This window comes from Hippopotamus amphibius, chromosome 4 (assembly GCF_030028045.1).
Source record: "Hippopotamus amphibius kiboko isolate mHipAmp2 chromosome 4, mHipAmp2.hap2, whole genome shotgun sequence".
Taxonomy (NCBI): Eukaryota; Metazoa; Chordata; class Mammalia; order Artiodactyla; family Hippopotamidae; genus Hippopotamus; species Hippopotamus amphibius.
Window position 1 is genome coordinate 107,670,864 of NC_080189.1, and position 9,535 is coordinate 107,680,398.

At 48.5% G+C, this 9,535-nt stretch overlaps 1 protein-coding gene across 2 annotated transcripts in view; it reads right to left on the reverse strand.

Annotated features, from left to right (window-relative positions):
• LARP4B (La ribonucleoprotein 4B) overlaps window positions 1-6,570 on the reverse strand; it is an 83,911-nt gene extending 77,341 nt beyond the window's left edge. For both annotated transcript variants that reach the window (XM_057730472.1, XM_057730470.1), the window contains exon 1: window positions 6,315-6,570. The gene's annotated coding sequence lies outside the window, so the exon portion shown is untranslated. The remainder of the gene's footprint in view (window positions 1-6,314) is intronic.
• Between the last annotated feature and the right edge of the window lie 2,965 nt (window positions 6,571-9,535).

A 9,535-nucleotide genomic window follows, 5' to 3' on the forward strand; every position in this document is an offset into this window, starting at 1 on the left:
AGAAACCCCACGTGCAGCAACAAAGACCCAACGCAGCCAAAAATAAATTAAAAAACAACAACAACAAAAACAACCAAAAAGGGGGAATGTTTAATATATTCAGACAGAGATAATCACTAAGGCAACTTGCAAATCTATATTCAATTGGTCACTATGTTTTTAATCCCTGTATTTTCAAGCTTTGACAATAAAACAAAGGGTTTTGAAATCTGAAAACAAAATGTTCTCATTTTTCAGAGATGTTTCTAAAAAAGGAATCTGTTAATTAGTCTGCCTTAATAAAAGCTGAAATATACTTTAAACAAGTGACAAATGCTAGCAGATTTAAGGCATATTTTTAAAGTACTTTTTAAATACACACGATTATGTGTAATACAAAAGAAAGGGATTCTAAGCAACCTACTCTTCATTGAGACCAGGACTTGGACTGTTCCACTGCAATAAACACAAGTGTGAGCAAGAGGGCTCACTACCCTGGGGCCAAGTAAAACCAGTCTGTGTGAGTCCAATTCCTGCCCTTCAACACAACTCTCAGTAGAGCAGAGGAATGCTTAAGATGGCAATTCTGGCCATGCAATTCTCCTGTTTAAAACCCCCTGTTCTCAGGACACAGAGCACAATTCCCACCCAGGTCAGGAGCTCCAGCCCCTGCAGCCCTGCTGCTGCCTCGCCCACACCTCCCCTCACACAGCCTCTCCAAATGAGTTCCTAGCTCAGTTTCTGCACCCTTAACCTCTGCCTAGAAGACTCCCTACCTGTCCCCCACCCTAATCGCTCAAGGCCTACATGATGACCTCCCAGCACAACATTATCTGACTGTCTCCCTGCCTCAGTGGGCAGAAAGTTCCAGAGAGGAGGGTAACTCCTCCCTTTTTTTCCCCATTACAGCCCTGTGATGTACTCATCAATTCATTGCGCACATACTGTGCTCTAAGGGCTGGGTTTCAGAGCAATCTACAAAAGAGACAGAAACCCTCAACTTCATAGAGTTTACATTCAAGTTTGAGAAGACACAAGGTACATAAAATACAGAAACTACATGGCATGTCAGAATGTAGTAATAAGTGCTACAAACAAAAATACATCAGGGAAGGGAGATGAGCAGTGTCTACCACACTCCACGCTATAATAAACACGTCTGTCCTAATGGGACTGTTCAAGGAAGCAGGGAGTGGAGAGTCCTCAAGAAGTTTCACATACAGAGTCTTCCAGAGTCCAAATGCTGGTCTACTTTACTTTAAATAAAACAATTCACTGTCTTAATTCCTTCTAGATCACAAGCCTTAGAGAAAAGTTCTGGTATCATTCATCTTTGTATTGCTAATGTGTGGCTGATCAAAAACACCTGATCAAAGAAGGAATGAATGAACCCTCCTCTTTCTTCTCAGTGGCCCTGCTTTGCAGAAGGTCAAGTAGCAATGATTATCAACAGGGAATGAAAAATGGAAAAATCCACTGAAGTTTAAAAATATCTTTTCACTATTGTAATTGCTTTGTTTTTGGCTAATACAATTTGTTTTAATTTTAAAGCAAAATAAAGAAGGTAAGAAATATTTACTGTTATCAAAAGGGACACATTTTTAGACTGAGAAAGAATATCATCTGGAGGTCACGTAGTTAACTCACTCCACCTAAAACACTGTATGTACCAGATACAGCTATCAAGTCAGTTAACATTTTGTAAATATAATTTTTATGCATTTTTCTATTGCATTCTTTTCAAGTAAAGATTTTCATGTTTGTTTATGAAAGCATGCAAATAATTCCTCTAAAACTGAAGCGAGCGATGTCTTATCCCTGTGGTGAAACAAAGTTTACTCAACATCTGTAGTGCAATACTTGGCCCTGGGCTGAGTGCAGAGTTTAGGAACATAAAAGGATCTTGCCCACAAGGAGCTTACACTAATTAGTTAGTGCAATGCCTCGGGGGTACTGCGGAAACAGAGAAGCACTCAGCAAGACCTTAAAAATTAAGGCAAAGATTCCTGAAATACCTTTATAAGGATGGGTTAAAAAGCTAAGTCAAAAGAGAAAAGAGGAGGAAAAAAGAAAAAAAAAGGACCTTCAATGCCAAGCTAAGAAACTAGAGACAGCAAAGAACACCATGGTCTTGCAGGGAGGGCTATGGCCAGCACAGGCCAACCAGAGCTGGCCCAGCTGGCAAGGAGAAGGCAGAGGTGGCAAGGCCCCTGGGCACCTCTTAGTTGGGCACGGGACAGTCACTGAGGAGTTTTTTAAAAGGGCCTAACAATCAGGGTACACCTTTAAAGCAACCTCTGTGTAGAGTGTGACAAAAATGGTGTGTATAAATAAAAAAGCGTTTTATTTTTATCGCACAAATAAATACTACCCTAATATATCAGTTTTTAAGCCAAAACTTACTTTTGCATATCAGATTTCATAAGAACATTTTCAGTGAAGACTAAGTCTTGTCTCAAGGATTATCAAATTTAAATTAAGTAGGAAATGTCCTCCATGTTACAGAATGCACTCTGTGGCCCAGGTCTCACTACAGTAGGGAAGTAGGGCTGACACTAAAGAAGGAACCAGACCATGACAGAAGGCACGAAGGGGTGGAATCACTCACCTGCAACCCTTCATGATTACACAGGAGCCACAGCAGTTTCATCAGAAAAAATGGTGAAAAAGTTTATAAAGGCACCGAAGGAACAAAAGGTATGAGGGTTTGGGGGTGGGGGAAGTGAGAAAGAAGGAAACATAAGCTGCATTAATAATTCTGCCTGATCACAAGGAAGACATTTATACATGAGAAAAATAAGGCGTTAGAACATTAGGGAAAAAAATTTCCATGTTGTAATTATCCTTCTCCTTTTAGTAAGAGAACATAATGGTTATCTACCTTACAATTCCACATTCTAATAAATTCATTTTCTAATCAAGATAACTCCAGGAGTAGAGTAGCTCCAAAGATATCAACAAGTGCAACAATTAGGAGCAAAAAGTTCAAACTGAACTAAATTAAAATCAGATCTGGTGAGTTTAACCCTCTCAGAACGCAGCGCCTCCTTTACTGTGTACTCTAAAATTAGCTCTTACAGAAAAAGGAGAACTCTTTACAGGAATAGTTTTACAAAGGAACATAGGCGACTAAACCCTGCAGCAGTGTCTGTTTCTTTTAACAATGTACTTTCCATAAACACAACTTCAGTGCTTGTTTTCTTCTCTCCATTAGAAAAAGCTTGAGTCAATGGTCTTACAGGAGGAATTACAAGAATATACATGATTTTCTTGCATTTACCAATCAGAAAAAAAAATCCTCAAATACGAGAGAACTCTGCAAGAGTACAAGCATGTGTTACGAAAGCCTATTTGAAACTTGTGCCTTAAACGTTAGGAGAAAAACAAATGGAATTTAAAGTAAAATATCTACAGAGCTTTTTGCAATCTCAAGGGACCATCATAAAGATAATACAAGTTACTAAAATTAGAAGACCTAGGTTACAATCCTAGTTACCACTACAGAAAGTATGAACTCCAGTAGGACACTGAAATAACAGTGAAAGGAGTTTGTCAGCCAGTTGGTTGGTAACATCAACCACAGCTCTATTATTGCAAAAACTTGTAATATTGTTGCAAGTATAGGTAGAGTAGTGGAGCTACCATAAGGAACTGTTTATTGTTATTACCGTTAAAAACGTGATGGTCCTGGGACTTTCCTGGTGGCGCAGTGGTTAAGAACATGCCTGCCAATGCAGGGGATGCGGGTTCGACCCCTGGTCCTGGAAGATCCCACCTCTGGTCCAGCAAGATCCCACATGCCACAAAGCAACTGGGCTCCTGTGCCACAACTGCTGAGCCTGCACTCTAGAGCTCTCAAGCCGCAGCTATTGAGCCTGTGTACCGCAACTACTGGGGCCCTCGTGCCTAGAGCTCCCCAGCAGGAGAAGCCATGGCAATGAGAGGTCGGTGCACCACAATGAAGAGTGGCCTGCACTGGCCGCAACTGGAGGGGCCTGCGTGCAAGGAAGACCCAACGCAGCCAACAAATAAATAAACCAAAAGAAAAAAATCCATGATGTTCCCACCTGGTGCTTAAATATTTTGGAACTGTTTTATGATATATGAAGACTGCTTCATTAAAAACAAATGACTATGTAAAATATTTGTTTCCACAGATTTTAAATATTATTTAGCAAAATTTGTGCCTCTCTGTGAAAACCATACTAGTATCAATAAATTCTCAAAACCTCCATCTGTTGAAAGTGCATGTCCTAGGAAATCACATAAAATCAAGATTTTCACTGAATGTGCCTCCATTTAATTCAGCTGCTCTTCAACAAAACACGTTAAAATAAACCCAGGAAACTTTCGTACTCCTGTTACCAGCCATCTTCTCTCTGGCTCCTGCTCACATACAGTATAACTCCTTTCTCCAAACAGACATTCTGTTGTCAGAAGCTGCTTTCTCTGCCCAGATACATGTGATTAAAAAAAAAAATTCTGTTAATAAATGAAAATTGACAGCCACCTAAAGAATATTAAAAATAGTGGGACTTGCTAGGTGGCACAGTGGTCAAGAATCCGCCTGCCAATGCAGGGGACACAGGTTCAAGCCCTGCTCTGGGAAGATTCCACATGCTGCGGAGCAACTAAGCCCGTGCGCTACAACTACTGAGCCTGTGCTCTAAAGCCCGTGAGCCACAACTATTGAGCCCGTGTGCCACAACTATTGAAGCCTATGTGCCTAGAGCCTGTGCTCCGCAACAAGAGAAGCCACTACAATGAAGAGCCCACGCACCACGACGAAGAGTAGCCCCCACTTACATCAACTAAAGAAAGCCTGTGTGCAGCAAAAAAAACCAATAAATAAAATAAATTTATTAAAAAAAAAGTAGTAAGGTAAACAACATTTTCAAAATTCTGAATTAGAATCTTAGTAATTAAAAAAAATAGTAAAAACAGCCAAAATCAACATGTTCCAAACAGCCCTATGAGGTTGATATTATTATTATCCCCATTTTAGAGATGAAGCACCCAGAGGATAATTTCTAATCAATAAGAAGCCATGTCTCTCTCCTTTCACACGCCCACTTTTTCACCTTAAAAAAAATCAACTCACATCAACTTTTCAAAATACAGGATGAGATTTATTTCTAACTAAACGCAAGTATGAAAGCTAACCACGGTTGAATCATCAACTTGCTAAGCTGACGTCCTTCAGCAAGTATTCCACCTTAGCAACTCAAGCAAACTTCTATCGAACGATTTCATACAGCCTGAGCCTAAAACTGCCTTTCAGAATACTGAATACAGAGAAAAGTTGACAAGCCACAACCACTTCAACTTCGGCAGATCACCCTGACTGTCAATTAGAGGGAGCCAGGCAGGTGGGGAAGCGTGGAAATTGCACACCGCACGTACCACCTGACCTCCACCGAAATGAACATCCCCCGTGCCCCGCTGCGCTGTCTGCAAACTGCAGTTCAGAACCTACTTCAGAGGCATGTGAGATCCTTTACGCAAAATAAGAGACTAGCCAAATCCCATGAGAAGGACTTTCAAAACGAAAAAGTGACTTGTACGCTCACAACATCCGCCTTCGAGTTGGCATCGTCTTCTAAACAACCCTCGCACACACTAAACCCCCCGCACGGTCCAGGCCGCCACCCCAAACTTCGCGCTTCCCCCGAACACGCAGGGCGCGTCACGGCGCAGGCACGGGGAGGCTCAGAGGATCGTCCCCAGTCTCACCTCGGCCTAAGTTACAGACCGTTGTGCGCAGAAATGAGGGGGAAAAGGCAGGATGACCGACTCGGAAAGCCGCGACGCAAAATTACAGCGGAGCCTGGCAAGTCTTAAGTCTGCCGTCCCCACCGGACACGACCAAAAGGCAGACGGGAGGAGGGCCCCGTCGGCCCCTCGCTCGGACGCGGGGCGCCTCTGGAACGTTCCCCTCGTCCTTCCAGCGCCTGCCGCGGCCCCGGCCTCGGCCTCCTGGAAGAGAGCGGGAGCGCCCCGGGCACACCGCAGCGACCGGGCCCCACTTCCTGGTCCCCGCGGCCCGGGCCCGGCGGCGGGCAGGGCGAGGCGCCGCAGTGCGGGCCGGACGGCGTGCAGCCCGGTCCCCCAGGCCCCCAGACCCCCGGCCCCCCAGGCCCGCCCGGCCCCGCCCGCCGCCCCCGCCCCGGCCCCGGCCCGCACCCAGGCCCCGCTGCCCGCGCCCCGGCCCGCCGGGCCGCGTCCTCCGGGAAGATGGCGGCCCGTGACAGGCGGGCGCCGCGCGGGTCCGAGGCGGCGGCCGGGCGGGCGCGGGGCGGGGAGGGGCCGGGAGGGCCGCCCGCCGCCGCGCTCACCTGTCAGCGCCGCCGCCGCCGCCGCCGCCCGCCGCAGCCCCGGTGCCCGGCGACCGCGCCGCACGCGGACGGGCCGTGAGGGAGGGGCGGGAGCAGGGGCGCGGCCGGCCCGGACGAGCGGCGGGGGTCGACGCGGCGCGAGCGGGCGGCGGGGCGGCGGCGGCGGCGGCTCCTCCCCGTTCCGGGCCGAAATTGCCTCCACCTCGCGACTCCGGCGCCCCAACGATCCTTCCCGTTCGCATGAGCACACAGGCTCCCGCTTCCGGGGCCCGCCGGAAGTCCCGCCCCGCGCGCTCGCACCGCCCACACCGCCCCCGCCGCGTCCGCCAACTGGTGCCCGGTGCCCTCATGTGCCGGCGGCTCGGCGCCCCGATTGGCCCCGAGCTGCGCCGGGCCCGCCCCCTGCCCCCGGCCGCCCGCCGACGCGCACGCCGCCCCGCCCCGCCCCGCCGCGCGCACGCCGCCCCGCCCCCGCGCCCGGGACCCCGACACTTCGGCGCTCAACCCGGGCGCCGCCGGAGCCGCCATCGCCGCCGCTGCCGTGCCGGGTGGCTCCCCCGGGCGTGCTCGCGAGGAGGGAGCCGGCGGCGCCGTGCCGGGTGGCCTGCGGGGCGGGTGCCCGGGCCGCTCGCTCCGCGCGCCTCGGGGCAGGTGCGGGAGGCCCGGGGCGTCTTCCCCGGCCCGAGCCCGCGCCGGCCGACCGCCCCGCGGGGAGGGAGCCGGGGCGGGGCGCGCCCCGCGGGACCTGGACGGTGGCTCTGGGCCCCGCGCGCACCGGCGCTTCGCCCCTGCTCCGGCCCTGCCCTCCCGAGGCCCGCGCGCCGCCGGGGCCGGGCCCCCGCCCTGGGATGCGCTGCCGCGCCCCGGCTCTGAGAGACCTTCACGCCCGCTGGTGCTGTTCACGGCGATGTCTTTAAAGATAAGCGCGTAAGACGGAGATTGCCTCCCATAGTCAAAGCACGTACATGTTTCAGGGGCAGAATCGCGTTTAGAGCTCCCTTTCCCAGAGAACCCGCCGGATGCGTTGCCGAGCCCCTCTCAGGTACCACCACTTGGAACCTTTTAGGCTGAGGCCCAGGGAGTCCTCCCTAGGCCCAGGGATGTGGTCTACCTTTGAAAGGTCAGGAATTCTCCAGAGTTGGTAAGTTAGATGTCCATCTCTTTTGCTTGTGTCTATGTTGCGGCAGACAGTTTGAGATACAGATAAGTTTCCATATTACAGAAGAGACTGAATGATATGAGAATACTTGATACTGAAATGACATCCCTTGCTTCCTTAGTTACGTTATGTAATCCTAAACAATCAAAACTGGCTTTTTGTTCCTGTGTGATTTTTTTTTTTTTAACCTGTGTTTCCAAAGAAACACCCATTTTCCCCTTGGGATGTGAGGTTATAACAAGGTGAATTTTGTGACATTTCTACTTATAAATATAAGATCAATTTTTAAAAACCACTCAAGCAGTTACAAGTCCTACCGATTCTGTCTAAAACTTGTTTCCTTCTCCCGCTTCCGATGGTTTTGCCCGCTGTTACTTCTCTCCCGATTCGTTTTAAGAGCGTCACAGCTGGTCTCTGCTTCCCCACCATTCACCACGGCAGCTTCCATTTCCTTTAAAAGGCTCCTCACCATCCCCTTCTGAGTCAAGACTGGTCGGTTGCCCCAAAGGGTGAAGTCCAAGTTGTCTTTCATGGACTGGCATGCCTTTCACAAACTGGCTCACCGGCCCCTCACATCTCCTTTCTTGCCTGAGGGTTAGGCACCCTAACTTTCCAATCACATTTTCCTGACAAGCATTTTTGAAGACCTTGGGGTAGTCTGTGGGTGTGGATGTGAATGACACGCAAGCTTTACACTCTGTGACCCTACCATTTACTGAAAGGCCAGTCAGCTGGCAGTCACCATAGTGTAAGTCCTCTTGGAGAACGGGACAGAACAAGAAGCTCTGCTTCTCAGATGTTTGCTGTGCATGAAGTTGTGTGTGGAGTGTCTTTTCATTCCTGAGCACTTTGGGCCTTTAGTGTCCTTCGTCTATACTCTTCCTTCTGCCAGAAGTGTCCTTCCTCTGCTTCCACGTCTGGTAAAATCTGGCTTATTTTTCAAGTTACAGCTCAAGCGTGAACCATTTGTATCTCTTCCTTTTAGACAGTTGGTTTCCCTTCTGGGTGCTTGTGGCACTCACCACGTGCCTACTCCACCTCAGGCGCTGTGCCAGGTGCTGGGGCAGCAGCACAGAGCAGCACCGACCATAAGACAGGTGAACAGATAGGGGTAAAAAAAGAGTGAGGATTACCATGGAGTGGACACAGATTGCCCAGGTAGGAAGCATATGGGAGGATCTGAAGCCAGGTTGGGAAGGAATCGAAGAAAGAGATAACTAAGCCCAGGCCAAAGAGACCAGAGTGGAGGGGCTGCCAACACACCCTCCAGCAGGGAGGGAGAGGCCAGTCCTGGTCAGAGAGGGAAGTATGTAAATAGGACAGAGCACAAAACCAAGCTGGTAAGATGAGTGCAGGGCACGGGAGCCGGGAGGGGTAAGCAAGGGAAGAGCTCCAAAGGTCTTCTAAGCACTTACGATGTTTGAATTTGATAGTGTGTCAGGATTTTTATTAAGAGGCAAGAGGGGGCCCATAAAATGTTTTAAGCTCCTAGAGAATCTGTGGCCCCCAAAAGCCATCCAAATAGAAATACAATAAGGAACTAACTTAGTCAAATTAGGTGGAAGTATCAAAATGAAAATGACAGTAATATACTAGAATACATTGGGCAATAAAGGAATGCATGAGTTCTTACTAAATATAAATAAATGTTTAAGTGAAAAAAAAATAGAGATGAGGAAGGAAAAGGGAAAGCTGTTTTTGACAGTAGAAGGATGACTAATGAATGGAGGAGTTATTTTGTAAATCACCATGTTGCAACTGTCTAGCATTTATTCTTGAAGGAATCATCATGGATGCTAAAAATCACTGCCTAAGAGTTGTTGAGTAACAGGTTGTGAATGCCATTTCACAGCTTACTAATTGCTTATTGTTTATTAATTTCAAAGGGGGAAAAGGTATTTTTACAGTGGATAGAGATGGTGGACCCCGTCTTAATTGAGGAGTGAAAGTTCACATCCCCGATAATGGTGGCCTGCTGACATCACATGATGTCAGTTAGTTTATGTCAAGCCACAAACTAACCGTGAGGAATAATCACAAACTCAAAATGAGGACATTCTAC